Source organism: Falco naumanni, chromosome 4 (assembly GCF_017639655.2).
Source record: "Falco naumanni isolate bFalNau1 chromosome 4, bFalNau1.pat, whole genome shotgun sequence".
Lineage (NCBI taxonomy): Eukaryota > Metazoa > Chordata > Aves > Falconiformes > Falconidae > Falco > Falco naumanni.
This window is the reverse complement of record NC_054057.1, coordinates 106,232,038-106,250,202: the sequence shown is the minus strand read 5'-3', so window position 1 is coordinate 106,250,202 and position 18,165 is coordinate 106,232,038. Positions and strand designations below refer to the sequence as shown.

Below are 18,165 nucleotides of genomic sequence, written 5' to 3'. Positions count from 1 at the left end.
CCCACATTAGCCAGGTCTAACTACTGTTGAGATGTTACACTCTTCAAGCTACAAGTGCTTTAGGAAGGGATTGCCTGTATTTTGAGGACTTTCATCTTCCCAAGCACATAAATAAGATCCATGGTCATCCTACGGCTTAATTTCACTCTGGTGCTTGAATGAAAACAGCCTCGTGTTTGAGTACTTAGCCTGGGCTGTTGACCACTGCCTTTGCTGCCCAGAATAAAAGGTCCCAAACGCAAGCACTTGCCCATGCCCAGAGACACAGCTCTGAATTGGTCAGGCAGCTGGACTAGATGGTCATTGTAGGTCCCTTCCGACTTAAATGGTCTGTTCTGTTCTGTTCTACCATGTGTTTCCTAATCTAGCCAGCCACTGACACTGGCAGCCCATTCATAAATTCACACAGCAGCCTCTACCAGCAACATTACTAACAGTACCAAACATTCCAAATGCATATGCAAGAAATCTAAACACAATGGTTTGTTTCTTTCATTCTTTTTTTTTTTTTCAAATATGTTTTTATTTCTCTTTATTTCCCTTTGAATTTTGGAGCCTTCAAGGACTGCATTTAGCAGGTTCTTTCAGCTACTGCAATGCGCTGTTGAAAAGAGACAATCCCTTGAACCAGGACCTTACACTTTCAATGAAACTCAATGTAACGTTGCGACAGACTGCTGTAACCCTGACACATATCTCATTCGTGGCACTTGCAAAGAAATGAATCACTTCCAGATAATGATTTGTGGGATCCTGAAGTAGCTGCAAGAGAACAGCAGGCTGCACTCCTACATCTGTCACACCACTTCCAGGTGACTCCAGCAATGTGCTCTGCTCTCCAAAGTCCAGAGCCCAGAGCCAAGTACAACAGGCAGTCCTGGGAGCCAGGAGACCTGGCCTCTTGGCTTGGCCATTGACTCATTCACCAATTCGCAGCAAGTCACTAGAAATTATCTGTTTTATCCCCCTGCAGAATGGGTTGTGGGGGTCACTCCTTTAGGGGAGCAGAAGCTCTCTGTGACCTGTGGCTGGGACTCACCACAAACACCATACCATTACTCCTTGTTAGCAACACTGTTCTTGTAGCAAGACCATGGCACAGAAAACAGCCAAGCAAACTTTTGCAACACCATATGAGTGCGGCCGAGGGAAACCAACTGAAGCCCCTTTCCTAATTTAGATGGGACAGAGAGATCACAGAGCAGCAAAACAATATGATTTCTTTGGTGCTGACCTTTCTTCTGATAAGTATCAGTTGGAATTTATTTTTAAGGCTACCTGCTGGAGGGTCTCCACTTTGGTGAAATATCTGTGAGGTAGCCTCTACTGGATTCCTCCCCTCTCATCTCAGGTGAAAAACCACAGGGTTGTATCCTGATTAACAGGAAGGCCTTAGAAAGCCTGGGTGTGGACCTCAGTTAGTCCCCAGTGTTACAGCTGCATCCTTCTGCAGAGCTAAGCAGGGGATGTTCTGCAACAGGGAGCAGTGGGAACTCAACCAAAGCAGGACCCAGAAACTTGGGTGATTTGAAGCTACATGTGGACGAGACAATCAAGGGAGATGCCACTCTAGGTGAAGAGAGGAACAAAACCAAGCAACATGGTTTAACATGACCTGTTGCTCGTGCCACACTATCCATGACCATCATTTGTTGCTACCAGCCCATCCGCAATGGCCTGGCTGTGCTATGATGCCTGGGCAGCAGTGCCCTGGGCCATTACTGTACCACATGAAAGCACTGTATTTTCCTGACAATGTTCTGTGTGAATGTTACTTCCTCAGTTAGCAGCCTATCTGCCAGAACATTAATGAGAAACTAACAAAGAGCTAATGCAGAAACAGTAATGAAGATTAATCTCTCCCCAAAGAGAATGACATGCCTTCTCAGAGACCTAGTGCACCACAACAGCATTTGGAGGGTCAAAAGTGGGTCAATGAAAGCTAATTAATAGCAAATATCTCTCTTGTTCTTAATTATGGAGTTGTGTGCAGGGATTTCAAATAAGCTGCTTGGTCCATTCTACCCACTGAATTCCCAAGCCGGGACCCGTAAGCCATGGAGGAATTTGATGGCATAACTGGGCATAGGTTTCTAGCGGAGTCAGGGAGACTGGCTTGGCCTGGGTTTCATTCCCTGGTAGCAACTAGAAGTCTTGGGTTTGGAAGATGTGTAGCATGACTTTCTGTGTAACATAATCCCAGGATGTCACTAGAGTCCTACCTACTCACTTAGGCAGCAAGTGATCCCTGAGCAGGGATTTCAGGTCAGGCTGAGATTTCCTTCTCAGCAACAAGCTCCTGGCACTCTCTGGCAGCCTGTGGAGCTCTCCTACAGTACAGTTCCCTGCAGCATAATTTATTGCCAAAGGATGCTAGAGTTGTACCTTAGGAAGGCATGACCTTAGGAAGTCTGTCAAATAGTATCTCATCAAGGGCTGTTACCTGCACAGATGTTACTATGGGTCTGAAAAGCTCCCAAGAACAGAAGCAGCATGGGAAGACCTGCAACACTGGAAGACTTGCCATTTGGGAATCTGAACAAGTTCCCAAACCTTCTGTTCACTTCTACTGTGGCCTTCCATCACTTCAGCCCCCTAACCTCAATTCCTGGCCCACCACATGAAGGCACTTTGGTGGCAGAGAGTGTAGCATCCCAGGTAACACTCCCATCTCTAGTACTTGTGTGTCTGCACCGTCTCGTGCAGCAGCCTTTACCAGGCCTTCAAGACCTGACCATTGTACTCATTTGATGAAGATGCTTCCATTCCTCCTTTGCCTGCCCTGGGTAAACCCACTTAACAGGAAAAAAAGCAAACAATTCCCCTGGGCCACCTCTGTGCTGAGAGCGTGAACTGGGGGAGAAAGCGTCGGGCTTTGCTGCTGCAGATGAGCCACAAAGCAGCGAGCACTTAGGATTCCTGTCTTGCCTGGCTGGAGCCCAAGTGGAAGCAAATCCTCTGCAGGCAGGGCTGTCCTGCCAGCTCCATGATCTCACGGAGGGAAAACACGCTGGGGCTAAAGAAAAATCAATGACTTTGCATGTCTTTGCAAGGCTGTATTTAGAGAGGTGACTGGCACTGAAATTGCCCTACTTACCACAAAAGCAGTGACAGTGCCACCACCGCAGCAGGGGACAGACTGACTCCAGGCCCTGTTTCAGCCCATGTATTCTAACTGGAGCAGGCTGTACTGCCAGCAAGAAAACAGGTTCTTTTACAAGATCAGAGGTACATGTCTCCCACTGTGCTTTCAAAGGTAAGCCAACAGCTCCGGGACCGCATTTAACTCTTGCCTGGCTGACACTCACAGCACCGGTCCATATAGACTGCCTGCCAGAGGAAAGAAAGGGGAGGGGGCAGAAATCAACAGGCTGCAAAGATTTCCAGTGGCAGCTGCAGTCAGGGACACAGCAGCACGTTCTGCTGGAAGCATCAGTGTCTGGGTGAACACCTCCGACATGCAGCTTGCCTTTAAGAAATGTGCAGCTTTACTGCTGGATAAACAAGAGTCACATCACACATCAGCGGAGCAAACAGAAACCATCTTAATACTGTCTGACTTCGCACATAGGACTAACAGCCTTCCCTCTCATGTTTTATGCGGGGCAGTGCTATTGCTCAGACGTGTAGGCGCCCTCTCCAAGCAGTGCTGGCAAGGACTATGGGACAGAGCTGCCACCCTTAGATCCACGGCAGGGCCAGAGGGTTCTTCCCACTCACACACTCCTGTGAGCATCCTAAGTTTCAGCTCCAGCCTGAGTGGATGACTGAAGTGGGCATTAGCAGGGGCTGGTACTGGCTGTAGGTCTCTGTCTAGAGGCGTTCTGTCCCGCTTGCTAGGAACATGCTGCCCACTCACTCAGGGGAAATGCTGCTTCCTTAACATCTGAATAAAATGCCTTGGATGTTCTGTTAAGCTAAGCATTAAGTATGTACCCACCTCCTACTGATAGCAGAGGGACTTAGGCACCTAATTCTGCCAGGCTCCTTTGAAAACCCTGGATTTCAATGCTCAAAGGTCTGCTCTAATTAGCCAAATAATCGCCCATGTCACGTCTGTGCTCTTAAACGATTGTCAGTGGAACTAACTTATACTGATTCACCCTCTTCTGACTCACAGTCATTTATTTGCACTATTTCCAACATTGGGAGTTGAAATGATACACATGCTTTCCATACATTCACAAGAGAATTCATAAACACCGTGAATGCATGACTTCATGTCCAGCCATGCCAGGCTCTTCTAATTTCTCAACCAAATAAAAACAACCAGATCTATTCTGATCTCTAGGTATGCTGAACCAAGTCTGGTGGGATATTAATCCAGGGAAATCTTTTTCCCCATTTGTAAGACAAATTCCAGCACTGCGAAAGCTTTGAATGCTGCCAGGCTCAAAGACAAAGCGTTTCCTCTTTACTACAGAATTAGCCCGTCCTGGCTGGTCTTGGCTTGTGCCTCCACACTGTGAAGGAACGGATGCTTAGAGGGCTGAAAAAGCCCTCCTGGCTCTATGGTGCTTTTTTAATTTTGAGTTTACAACTGCCCGACAGCTGCTGCCAGCTATGGCACAGGCACTCTCCCCCAGCACACAGCACCAAACAGCCCTCAGCAAGGTCAACATGAGCTATCTCCAGTGCGACGCAAGGCTTGGAGCCTTTCACGTTTATTCCTTCCAGTATTGTCCAAATTTCATCCTGGTGGCCTGACCTCCCCCCTAGCCCATGGAAGGTCACTTTTCTTTACAGTTTGGTGCTTTGGCAGGGATGCTTGGCTAAATAAAAAGCAGCAGACTATTGACTTCAGCTTCTAAATGCAGCCATCAGCTAAGGTATATTTCTAGACTTGTGTGAAGCAGTGGAGGGACCCCTCACCCATCATCATTACATGCTTGATCCCAAGGCCACTGAAATTGCAACAAAATAGTGTACAGAAACCAAGGAACTGGGACACAAACAAATTCTTCTATATTTAAACAAAACCACCTATCCCAAGATACATCACACCACATCTGACTGCTTCAGGAGACAAACCAATGGGAGATAAAACTGCCAACTTGAGTCTCAAGCCAGAGCAATGCCCTTGGATTTAGCTGAATGTGGAGTTAGGGAAGCTGCTCCCAGAGCCTGACTCTGAATCATTCTCCAAACTCTGAATCACTTTGTTTCACCTCAGCCATTAGCTCCAGCTAAGAGCAAAACGACTGTAGCTCCCCATGTGTAGTTCCCCCAGGGAAATATTCCTCGGCTGCAAAACCACCTTTGAGCCTTCCCACAAGAGAGGAACCGAGAATGCCCCAGCTGCACCAGCACTGTGCGGGGGGTGCCAGGAAGCACAGGGTGACAGGGTACTGCAAGAACAGCCAGCCCTGGGGCAGGACAGCTTTTGATTTTTTAATTTCGTTTTATGCAAGCCAAAGAGAGATCCTGAGACTCCACAAAACTCAAGAGGATGGGAGCTCTGCTTTAGACCTCTTAGGTGTGCTAACCTTACAGCAGTCCATACTGCCAGACAAAATGTTTTTTTGGGAAAGGAACGAGGGTTTGGAGCTCAGTAGATCTCTCTTCCTTGTGCCACGACAGTAGAAAGCTGAGCAGGGGGTGGTTCCCATATGAGCACAATCCAGATCAGATTGGGACCATAAAGTGATTCAGTTCAAGACAAGCTCTGACAAAGCTGTTCCACAACTGCTCCAGCTCCAGCTCCCCCTGTCTCATGTTTTCTCTAGTCTTTGCAAGCACAGCAATTGGACAGTCACGGCTGGGAGCAGAAGGAAAGCTGCTTAAAGCCCCCAAGTCCCAGCTTCAAAGGGCACTGAAGACAAGCCACACCTGGGTGGAACAACCTGCTGGAGCCACAGATGTGTTTAAACAGCCCATGCAGGCAGGGGTCTGCTTGTTGCTGTTGTGTTGTAGGAGTACAGAAGCATCTTACAGCTTCCTGGCTGACTTCCTGGTAGTACCCTATGACCTGTTCCTAAATATCAGTCGTTATCTCTGCCATTTCAGAAGTGTTCACTAGCCATGCTCTGCTAGAGGAATGCAACATGGCCACCAACTTGCCATGAAGATCTGGCCAACCCTGTTTATTGGGGGTTTGCTCGGACCACACCCACTGAGGATCTTGTGGATCTCACCCCTGGAGCTGCAACAAGCCTGCTTTGCCTTTAAAAAAGCAACAGTGCTAAACAGACTACTTTTGTGATACATTTACATCCCACAGACACAACTCCTCTAAAAAATAGGAACATTAGAGAATTTAATTGCTGTGACTTTGCAAACAGCCTTTTGTCATGTTAAACACTGAGCACTAAGCCAGGATCAATGAACATAAGGCAAAACCATGCCATGCCTGTCCTAGCTTTGCTGTCATGTAACCAGGGAGACTGGACTACTGAGCAGGGACAATGATGCTGTGAGGCTGGAATGGAAAATAGTGTATTTGGCAGCCATCAGCAATGTGGTCAGCCCTGCAGCTCCTTGGAGAGGCTCAGGAGAGAGGCCAAGGCTTGAATGTCTGTGGTAGAGTCAGGGCTGACCTCTCCATTGACTCCTCTCAGGTCAGGATCAGGCCCTGACCAAAGCAGGTCACAGCAAGGAAATTGTTTGAAGGGAGGACAGAGGTGGTCCATGATGTGTGACCAAGTGCTTACTTGATGGCTGGAATCCAAAACCCGTATGGTTGTGCTCACAAGGCTGCACCCACCACTGTGCTGGGGCTGACTGTGCCGGCGCTGAGCCCCTGGCTCTCCCCACAGCTCAGTGCAGAGTTCATCACTTTTCAGCCACCAAACCTTGCTGCTGCTCTGCCAGAAAATCAGTAGCTTGAGAAAATTTCTGTCTCCCTGCAATGTAACACAGAGACACAGCCCACGGCCAGATGTGGCTGCCTGCATGTGGGGAGGTGACAGTGAGTCCCCACAGTTCTTCACTTGGCGCTACAATTACAAACAAGACCAAAGCATTGTTGAGTACCCCTGATGGATGCGTAAATCATACCACCTCTATCCAAGTCAACCAAATAATTCCAGGTGATACCAGCTCAACACCTGAAGCTCAGACTCTTCCTCCTTGCTACATGCCTACGGCAAATCTTCCCGGCAGGCAAATGGCTCCAGCCATTCCCCAAGCAAGTAGTAACTGAACTCACAGCATATAGTTTGTCAAGCAGGGGCAAGACTGGCTGTGTGCTTTAAACTAAGCCTCTGCTTAAGTACTTACTTAATTGGGCTTTACTGCAGTGCTTAAATACAGTTTAGAAGTAATTTCTCAAAAGCATCTAAGTGGCTGGAGGATCCCAGTTTTCCTGCCTCTTGCTATTATGGCTCAGGCTCCTGACATGCAAGGTGGTCACTAGAAGCTGTTCTCAAGGTGGTTTGAAACTCTCTGCCTTCATTTCCTCGGCTTCCTAGGGGTCATTATAGGAGATCTGTAAGGGGAAATGAATGCTTGTAAGATACATAATTGAATGGAATAAATAACAATTAGTGAAATGAGATGTTAAGTATTAAACTGATTAAAAGCTATCCAAGCTGAACAGAATTAAAAATAAATGAAACCCAGCTACAAGCCGAATGAACAATTGCTTCACAACTATTCCTAACTCATCCTTCAAATAAAAAAAGAAACAGTTTAAAATAAATTACAGATTTCTTTAAATATAAATGTTTGTTAAGAAAAAAGAAATCAAATAGGGACTTGTAAGGATTCATTTAAGTTGTACATGGAAAGTAAGTCAGAGCTTCTGCTTCCCCTAGTATGATCATCAACTGCTTTTCTGCCCATTCATCAGCAAGTCCTCTCTCTCCCCTTGCCTCCTGGGCACTGTGTGCTCGTCCAGCATTAAGAACAGCCAAATGCAATTTTACCAAAATCACACCTTCCACTCCATCATCTGTGATCTCTGCATCAACCTTCCGTGCAGGTGAGGTGGGTCACAAGAGGCCAAATGCACCACTTGGTAACAGTCTCTCCCTTTTCTTGGCTTTCTTTGATTTTTGTTCTCCACATGATGGCATCTCACAGCTTTGAGGTCATATTTATACTGTGAGCACATGGCACCTCATGGTCAAGCCACAGCTGATGCTCTTTGCAGGCACAAACCCCTCAGTTTAGCACAAATTCAATCTCAAATACAAAAAGCAGGTTCCTAAAAAACAAAAACCAACCTATCAAGGTACCAGACTTTGTGATGGATATTAGCCGTGTACTTAAGTGTCTTGCTGAATCAGGGCCATGGCCTATTGATTAAAGACGATACATTAATGACGTAATTTTCTCAGAAATGATGATGGAATCTGTATCTTGGCCAAGGTTATCCAACACATACAGCAACACAGACTGACACAGGAGTTACCTGCAGTCTGTGGGCAGTCCCAACAACAGCCTGTGGATTTGCCCCCGCTCCCCCGGCCTGTTGGCACACCTTTACATGCTTTTATAGTATTTATAACCACAGTAAATACCACATTTACTGTGGGTCCAGCACAGGGGGTCCACAGGGTTGGCAGCACCTTGTCCTGCCAGGGGCAAATCTTGAGCTGGAAAAACTGGTGCTCATTGCAGATGGCCTGTGCACAGGTTTATAGCTGTGCCTAACCATACAAGTCACTAAATGTGACTTAATTAATAAAAATCAATTAGCTAGCATTAATCAAGAAAAATCAATTAGCAAACGCTATAATAACAGCTATGCAGTAAGGTTGCAAAGGAAAGTCTGTTCAGGATCCAGAGTACTGTTTCAGCGCCATTCCCACTGTCTACATCCAATACCAATTCCGGGCCAGTTCCCTCCATGGAGTGAATCTGGAGACTGCTGGTTCAGCGCCTGCCAAGCACCGGGCACAGCTCTGCCCTCACTGGTACAGGCGGAGCAGCGGAAAGAAGAGCGAGCTACCATGCAAAGGATGGCGCTTTGTGGTGTGTTGCAAAGGGCCGACCCAACTACAGACAAGGCCAGCTTGCTGTGTGGTCACCACCCCTGCACCCCTCGGCCAATCCTAGGAACATACAGAGCCAGAATATACAAATCTCATCTCATGCACGCTGAGCACCATCCATCGTACAGTCCTAGCAGGGTCTGTGGCCTCTTCATCTTCCCGCAGCACGGCCACTTAGGTGCAAGCCTGTGCGTACAGAACCTTGTAAATGGAGCCAAAGTGGTTGAGAAGATGGAATCCCACCAGACTGGAATACTATTCCCAGTTGTGGGAAGCGGAAGTTTTGATGGTGGTAGGTCACTTCTCTTGTGTGAGCCTCGGAAGCCAGAGCAAGTGAGCAAGGCGAATGATTAGGGCTGTACCGAGCTGTAAATCCTGCAGCAGGCAAACACCCACAGACTGTCAACATCGCGTTGGCAAAAGCTGCATTTATTGACGTCTGCTGTTTTCATCATTGCATAAGGAAACAGAAAGGAGATGTTCAGACACAGTGTCCAGGCCCAGTCCTGGGGAGCTGCACTGTGTGTGTGTTGGTGTACCCGTCCTGAGGCACCCGCGCCATGTGCTGCTGCACCTACTCAAAGCGCAAGAGATTTCCTCTCTCCTCCCTCTTGCATCTTTTCCCCAAACCCTTTTTCAAGCCACACAGCTTTCTGTCACCCACCCACACATGAGCCTACTGCCAGGGTGGGGTTTCATTTGCAATATACAGGGGACAGCAATCCCCTGCAGAGTCCCCGGGTACGGATTCCCCCAGGACTTAACTCCAGGAGGTGCAGAGACCCGGGCAGACCCAGCACTTAGCTACCTATGCCCGTCTCGGAAGCAACTGGCTTCTCCATTCACATCCCAGAGACCGTCCTGCATTAAAGCTGGCTCACGCTCACCAGCGACGCCCTGGCACAGCAGTCGGCCATCCAGCAGGGCAGCGCCGAAGTTAATGACGCGGGAGAGAGCAGTGGGGTGTGACTTCGAAGACAGGGGAGAATGTGCTTCTAGCCTTTCCATAATAGTTAATCATTAAAACCTTTCATGGTCACAGAAGTTGCTGGCCTCCTTACAAGCTCCTCTTATCAGCCATAATTATTTCCTGATCGGCTCTCGCTTAACTACCTGGCAGCCTTACGCACAACACCCTCCAATCACCTGACTGCATTTATTGCCCTATATTCCCGGCCAAATGGGCCTCTGCTGTGTCAGCTCCAATAGTTACAGCATGTTATTTCTCCCAGCCCATGCCCAAACATAAAAGCTGTTCTGTCCCCTGCCTTCCCCTTTATACCATCCCTCTTTTCGTGACAAAGCGAAACAGAGCCGTTACCCAAGTACCTCAGCACTTCATCCTCCTCTTCTCCCCCAAATGCAACAGCTCCTCTTGCGTAAAGCCCAGGGAGGTACTGCTGCCATCTTCCCAATTCTCCTTAAGTTTTCAATCATTTTAACTCTACAGACATTGCCTAGATAGCTAAATTAATGCATTTCTATTTACACTTCTGTCCTTATTACTTTCTGACAAAGACTAGCTCACCTCCCTAGACGAGAGAGACATCAATCCAAGCAACAGACCTAAATATGTCACCCCCATGGTCTGTTATTTACCGTGTCAAAGCCTGTTTCCTGGGGACGAGAGTTCAGAGTTACCAACTTAACCCTGTTCTTGAATAAAAATGGATAGAATAACCCTGACCAGCAAGGCTGGTCTGAACAGATGAAGTTAAATCCTGAAGAAGAAATGAATGGAGTCAGTGGAAATTTCCAAGAGCGGGAAGAGGGCTTGTACTTAGGTAAATAAAAGCAACTTACATAAATAAAAAAGCAAGGACTGGAAATCCAGTCCTTATTGCAGCTCTGATTAAATTCACCTGTCCTCAGCAAAGCAGAAGAAGCTCTATAGTCAGTCTATAGGTAGCACATGCCTATGTATACACGTCCTGCACAACAAGAGCTTTATATCAAAACATATGCAAAAGGGGAGGGGACATAGGTCTCCAGATACAGAGGGGAAGAGTCGAGAAATGGGAACAGAGTGTTTCATAATCAAATTTGTTTTCTCAATGAGACAGTAACATCTACAAAAAGGAATAAAAATGCCTCAAAGAGGGATTTAATCTTCACTACTTAAGTTTAGAAAAAAAAAAAAACAAACCTGGTTTGGGGAAATTCAAAACCACAAAACGATCAGGGTATGTACACGGAATAACCCCAGGACCAGATTACATTGCTGTTACTTAACAGCAGCGGTGTCTGAGACATGGCTAACTCCACATGCAGGGGATTGCAAGGTCATTCTGAAACACTTGCAATCTACAACTCAAACCAATGTTTCCTCTTTCTCTCTAGCACAGCATCCACATACACCAGCCGGTAATTCAGAGAGTTTTCAAATATGACCAAGAATTTGGAAATGCTCTGCTCTGCTTGTCTTGCTTGCTGCAATCAGGTCACTTCCAAGGCCAACCAAGCAGATGCGCAGCAAAGGGACACTGGCCATGCTATGAGAGCACAAATAATACACTGTCAAAGTATAAAATAAGAAGTGTCTACCTGCACATGCAGTTCTCTACTTTGTGAGCACATTATGCTTCCTTCTGCTCTCACAATCATCTGTCACTTTATTGGGGGCTGCTGCAGAAAGTACTTTAAAAAAGCCAGTTCAAGGCTCAGGAATGGTCATGAAGGCATGCAGGATCTCAAAAAGTATTACTGAAAGGCTAGAGAAGGAAGGTGAAGCCTTCCTTTTTTATAGCCACCATAAAAAAATGACCCTGTGGGTGACCTTTCCAGGGAGTGGGGATGCTGGGGAGGTGTGCGCCTCATCACCCTCTCTTGAAAAGGATAGACAACCCATGGAGAAGAAGAACGGACTGACCAGTGATTTGGCATACTGCACAGCTCCTGCCTCTGTGTGGGAAGATGCCTCTGCTCAGGAAAGGGGTGGCAGGGGGTGGGAAGATGCCTCAGCTCAGAAGGGATGGCAGGGGGAGGTGACCAAGTTCTGTAGAGACACAGAGGGCAGAAAGGTGATTAAAGCACGGGTGTTCAATACTTCTCCCAAAACCAAAACCCACCCAAACAACCCCCAAAACCAAGCCTAGAACCACTGCAATTGCCAGCTCAACCAAAAAATCACCAAGATTCTGATGCCAAAAGATGGGACTACAGGCCAGAGGTTATCATACAATATAGAATCATTTAGGCTGGAAAAGATGCTTAAGATCAAGTCAAATTGTTAACCCAGCACAGCCAAGCCCACCACTAAACCATGTCCTTCAGCACCACAGCTACAGGTCTTTAATTACCTCCAGGGATGGTGACTCAACCACTTCCCTGGGCAGCCTGTTCCAATGCTTGACCACCCTCTCAGTGAGGAAATTTTTCCTACTATCCAGTCTAAACCTTCCCTGGCACAACGTGAGGCCATTTCCTCTTGTCTTATTGCTTGTTACTTGGGAGAAAAGACCTAGTGTCACCTCGCTGCAGCCTCCTTTCAGGTAGCTGTAGAGCAATAAGATCCCGCAGAGCCTACTTTTCTCTGGACTAAACAACCCCAGTTCCTCCAGCTGCTTCTCATAAGATTTGTGCTCCAGACCCTTCCCCAGCTCTGTTGCCCGTCTCTGGACACGCTCCAGCACCTTGATGTCCCCTTTGAAGCAAGAGGCCCTCAACAGAACACAGGATTCGAGGTGCAACCTCACTGGTGCCGAGGACAGGGGCACAATCGCTGCCCTTGTCCTGCTGGCCATGCTGTTTTGGATACAAGCCAGGACACTTTGGCCTTGTTGGCCACCTGGGCACACTGCTGGCTCGTTGTTCAGCCAGCCACCAACCAGCGCCCCCAGACCCTTTCCCACCAGGCAGCTTCCCTGCCACTCTGCCCCCAGCCTGTAGCGCTGTGGGGGGTTGTTGTGCCCCCAGTGCAGGACCCAGCGCTCAGCCTTGCTGACCCTCCCACCGTTGGCCTCAGCCCATCGATCCAGACCATCCAGACCCCTCTGCAGAGCCTCCTGCCCCCCAGCAGATCAACACTCCTGCCCAACTTGGTGTCATCTGTGAATTTACTGAGGGTGCACCGAATCCCCTCGTCCAGATCACTGGCAAAGATATTAAACAGAGCTGCCCCCAGTACTGAGCCCTGGGAAACACCACTTGTGACTGGTTGCTGACTGGATTTGACTACATTCACCACCAATATTTAGGCTCAGCCACCCAGCCAGTTTTTTGCCCAGCACAGAGTACACCCATCCAAGCCATGAGCAGCCAGTTTCTCCAGAAGAATAACAGAGGAAGGATCACACGACAGTTTCTCTCTTATGCTTCCCCTAAGCATGTGCTACTAGTTACAGTCAGGGACAGGTTAGGGTAAGCCTTGGGCCACAGCCAGTACAGATGCATGGTCTTAGTTACTGGGGCATAAGCCAAGAGCTAATTTTGGAAAACAAGCCACCTTCCACCCAGAGCAATACCCGGACATGCAGATCTTGGAAGCTGCTCATTTGATTTTTTGCAACCTTTTATTTCAGACCCTCTTCCTGTTGCTTGCTTTCAGCTTTTTTCTTTTTTTTTTTTAAAGCATAGAAAACACACCCAGATTTTAAATTACAGATAAATATGCTGCAATAAGCACCCTTAGTGTCAGCTGTCTGTCCAGAAATAATAGCTCCCTCTTTACTGCTGCCTGTCCATGTGCCCTGACCCTTAGCTAAAGAGGTTTCTTCTAGAGCAAGCCCAGAGCTCATTCCCTGCAGTGTGTTCAGTCTTCGGCCTCTCTGCCAAGATAACCAATACCAGTAGCAATTATGGAAGTTGCTCACTGTGACGTGATGTCCTGTCCACGGGGCATGCAAGTCAAACTGCTCCTGCAAGACCCACCAGAGTGGGGGAGTCGCCGTGAAGCGGAACCCAGCTTGCTTTTCTCTGCACGGCACGTCTCACGGTTTCATTAAAACAACACCGCAGCTTGACCTACCCGTTGAACTATTGAATGCAACATGCCCACTGTAAGCAGCCATGAAAATTAATAGCAGTATTCTTTCCATTTCTAAAGCAGTTTGAGAGATTTTAATCAAATCTGATGAGAGGCAAAGTAGCCAGTGATGAAGTTATGCAGGAAGGAGAGAGTGTGTAACCTGCACTGCACTTGTGCCTTGTGTCAGTGCTCCTACAAGTCCGCTACCGGAGAAGCTTGAACAGCTTTTTAGAGGGTATCTTGAGATACCCTACCAGACCACGGAGGGCAAGCTACAGCTATGTATTTTGAGCTACGCCATTCTTTTATTCAAATTCACCTACCTGCTTAATTGACATGGATAGTGTTGACCCTTCTCCCATGGGTCCAAAAATCATGCTACTTCCTTGGTTTTCAGTGGATTTCTGTGCAAAGTTCCCCCTGAAGACAGATTTAGGACCCTGGCCTTTGGCAGATATATGTACCTTCTTGCTCAGACTTCACTGAGCTGGCGCTGGGACACATTTCCAATGCTGCAGTTCCTGGTTCACTGCGTAGGTAGGAGCTTGCTGGCTTTTGCCAGCTCAAAGCCTGTGCCTGTGAGCCCCAGGGCCCTTCACCACCATCAGGCTTCATCTTGCCCATTCACTGCTCAGCCTTGTTTAACCACATGGAGGGAGGCAAGAAATTGTTTCCTGCCTTCTGAGAAATGTTTTGTGGAACTGGAAAAGGTTTATCATATTTTTGTAAAGGAGGTTTTGGTTCCCAGGTAGGTTTTCTTTCCTAAAATCCAAGCGAATCACGTATACACAGACACCCACACCCAACCCCGAAAAAATCTTACCTGGAGAGAGAGAGGTGTAGGGAAAGTTGGGTTTTGGTTAGCAAAACCTGTGCATTTTGCTTAGGTTCCCCCTCTCACACACACTCCCCTCAAAAGCCATGAAATGTCCTGACAGAAACAGTTGCTTGTGGGATGCACATACCTATCAAAAAGCCCCAGATTCCAGGGAGGGGGGGGAAGCTTCTGAGTTGCTTTGTGTTCTGAACTGAGCCAAGAGACAGGGCCGGCGACTGAATCACACCACAGTGCATGTCACAGACCAGTGCAAATCCCTGCCTTCTGCTCTCACAGGTGCCCCAAAGACGCTTCCAGGCGTTCCTCTTCCCTCCCTACCGAAACTGCAGCTCCCAAGCCCACTGCACCCCATGCTAAGCTGCCAGGCCGCTTGCTCCCCAGAGGGGATCCCCCTACCAGCATGGACAGATGCCATCGGTCACATCCATTGCCCACGGCACAGCCGATCCGTCAGCCCCCGTGGTGACTCTGGAAGCCAGCAGCGCAGCCAGCACCCCGAGCACAGTCAATGCTGCTGAATGCGGAGAGAGGTCTGGGCCTGCCTTTGCACCTCTAAAGTCAAGCTGGTCACTCTCTTATGAATAAATAGCTTTCACTCCATTTTGAGGGTCTGTTTTTTTCCTTTTCCCCAAGGCTGGCTCTTTCTTATCACAAAAAAAACAACCCGCCCTTACTACTAGCCCTATATAAGAGTTCATGTGCAAAGCTCCTGGACTCCAGCTCCCAGAAGACAGTACTGGAAGGCAAAAATGGGGAAACAAACTGCATTAATATGATTTATCTTTTGCACAGGGGCTCTGCCCTCTCTTTCAAGACCACGCATTCAGATAATAAGAAACAGAACATTCCCACCCCTCGTGCACAATCCCCTTTTTATTTCCTACGCAATGAGGAATTAAGACATGAGACTTTCTCAACGACTTCCCACAAGAGCCGTCTCTGGGTTTGACTTTGATAATCCAGCCTGACTGATCTTTCTCTGGCAGTGGCACTGGCGTCAGTAGCCAAAGTGATGGATGGACTTTACAGCTCAAATGGCCTTTGGGATAGCTGGTTGAAGATAAGTGCCTAAAACTCTCAATTTATGCTTCCCCAAGTTCCTAAACCACAGGATGTTCATGGATACCTTAATTATTTTTTTTTTACCATTAGCTTTGAAACAGGAGAAAAATAAAGAGGTGAGACTCTTAAGTAGCTATGTTGCATCCATTGCTAGAGAAAAGTGAATTACATGACCGGGAAGTGGCTGTGGCTGCCCAAATTTCTGATGGCATTGGCTCATACACAGCTTTTCTAGTTTCTCTCCTTTATCTGAATTTATACTCCATGTCTCCTGGGTCAGGAGTGAATGCTATTGCCTCAGGTAGAAAATGGAGGTAGGAGAGATGGGGACACCAGTAGCTGAGCTGCCACAAAAGACAGAATGGCATCAGCGTAGTCTCTGCATCCAGGATAGAGGCACATTAGTGACTTAAGGCAGTTGTTAGAGACACCATGGTTGTCAGGTCACAATTTCAGCTAAACTCATATTCTGCTAAATCTTTTCAAGTTATCTCTGTCATCAGACGATTTGTGATCACTCGGGTATTATAACAACGGCTGAAACTTTAAATGCAGTCAGATTGATAGGCCCCATTGAGATGCTCATCAAAAGCTACTAAAACCCTACTGATTTACAGCCACCAGCAGGAAAGTTTCATTACAGGCAGTTGTATTTTTCTTCTTCAGCTTTCAGAGGTGCTTTTATAAAGGTTTCACTGTTTAAGTATTTAGAGCTTAATGAACGCTCAAACAATTGTCTGATTTTAAGATCTCAGGACTGCCAGCAGCGACTGAGGTTGAAGATAACTTAGGAAAGAGCCCATCAGCAAGAGGTGAGCACCAAGGCTCCTACTGATAAGCACAATTGCTTGGTGCCCTTCAGAGCTTAAATTCATGACCAAGTTACTGCAGAATAAATGTAAATGCACTTCAGATGACCCCAGCAAACAGCTGTGTACACAGCCTTAACCCTCAGCAAAGACAGAGTGACCGAAGTGACACAGACGTGCATGTACATAGACAGCAGTAAACACAGGCCAGAGCTGAGCTGAACATGGCCCCAAACACCCTTCAACGTTGAAAATGGGAAAGAAAATTGTTTGGGGTTTTTTGTTGCTGTTTTTTTTTTTTTCCACACTGATACAGACCTATAATTGTTTCCAGGTCAGAGACTGAGAGGATTAGTCTGAGATGCTTCTGTCTGACATAAATGTAATTTGTACTTAACATCTTAGAGGTATAAATCTGTGTTGGTACTCCTGGACTTCAACAGCCAGGAGATCCTGAGCACAAGCAGACAGCAAAACTAAGCTATGTCTCAACACCTGAGAAATGCTGGGACTGACACGCAGTTGCGTTTTATCAAGGAATGTGACATCCAACCTGCTTTCTCATTATAAAAGCAGCAGGACTACATTTTTAGGAAGGAGCCAGTTTCGACTTTCTTTGTACTTAAGGACTTTCACAGCCATCATATAACCATAGAGTAAACAGATGTATCAGGGTGAATCGGGTAAAGAGTGACTCAGGATTTCTGAGGCAGCATCAAGTGCAAACAAGACCTTTGAGATGATTTACTGACAGCCTCAAAGTGAAACAGCACTGACAGATGCACTCTGTGTCACAGGGCAGTTACTTCTTTCTCTTCAAAGGTGATTCTTCCTGGAGATCAGCTTCCACCACAGAGCCGATCTGCAGCCGTTTCCTCCCAGTACGTAAGGGAGACAACCCATATGTGCGGTCACACCATGTGCCTCCTTGCCTCTGGGAATCATTGTCCAATTTCAACTGGAATTGGAAGAAGCAGCCACCAACATACCGAGTTCCTATGAGTTTTAAGAACACTGGGGGTCAAACAGAGCAGAAAGTCTCTGTTGGTGCCCCTAGTAGGGGAAGGGCTGATAAACTAAGGTCTCTCTCCCCCAACATGGGAGAGTGCCCAGAAGGACACATTAGAAAGCAGATCTGACTCCTAGTGTTGCTTGTGAAAGTGCTGGTATCTTGCTCCGTTACTCTGTGACACACCCTGATGTTCTTAAAGCAGATGAGCTCCTGTCTCGTAGGAGGCTTCCTGCTCCTAACCACTCACGCCAGACTTGCTGGCCTTGGATTTTAAAGATACTCTGCTTTTATCCATAGCTTGGGGGTGGCTGTGGATTCATAGTTCAAACTCTGTGGTTTTCTTCTCAGAAAAGGCAGGAGTTCCTCCAAACCTCTGCTGGCTTTGGAGCCTAAACTGGCTTTCAAAGGGGACTTCTCCTCCTCATTGCTTGCAGTGCCTGAAACACTCTCAAGTCAGTTTGTTCCTGTAAATGCTTCGAGACTCCTCCAGCTTCCTAGAGTGCTCTGAGCTCTCATCTTTGGGATCCCTTTGGAGATGGGTC

General features: G+C 47.4%; 1 long non-coding RNA gene across 1 annotated transcript; it reads left to right on the top strand.

Annotated features, from left to right (window-relative positions):
* Positions 1-3,119: 3,119 nt before the first annotated feature.
* LOC121086687 lies at positions 3,120-15,340 on the top strand. The gene is made up of 2 exons (XR_005827431.1): positions 3,120-3,256; positions 15,017-15,340. It is a non-coding gene; the product is annotated as an uncharacterized LOC121086687 (long non-coding RNA).
* The last annotated feature ends 2,825 nt before the right edge of the window (positions 15,341-18,165 follow it).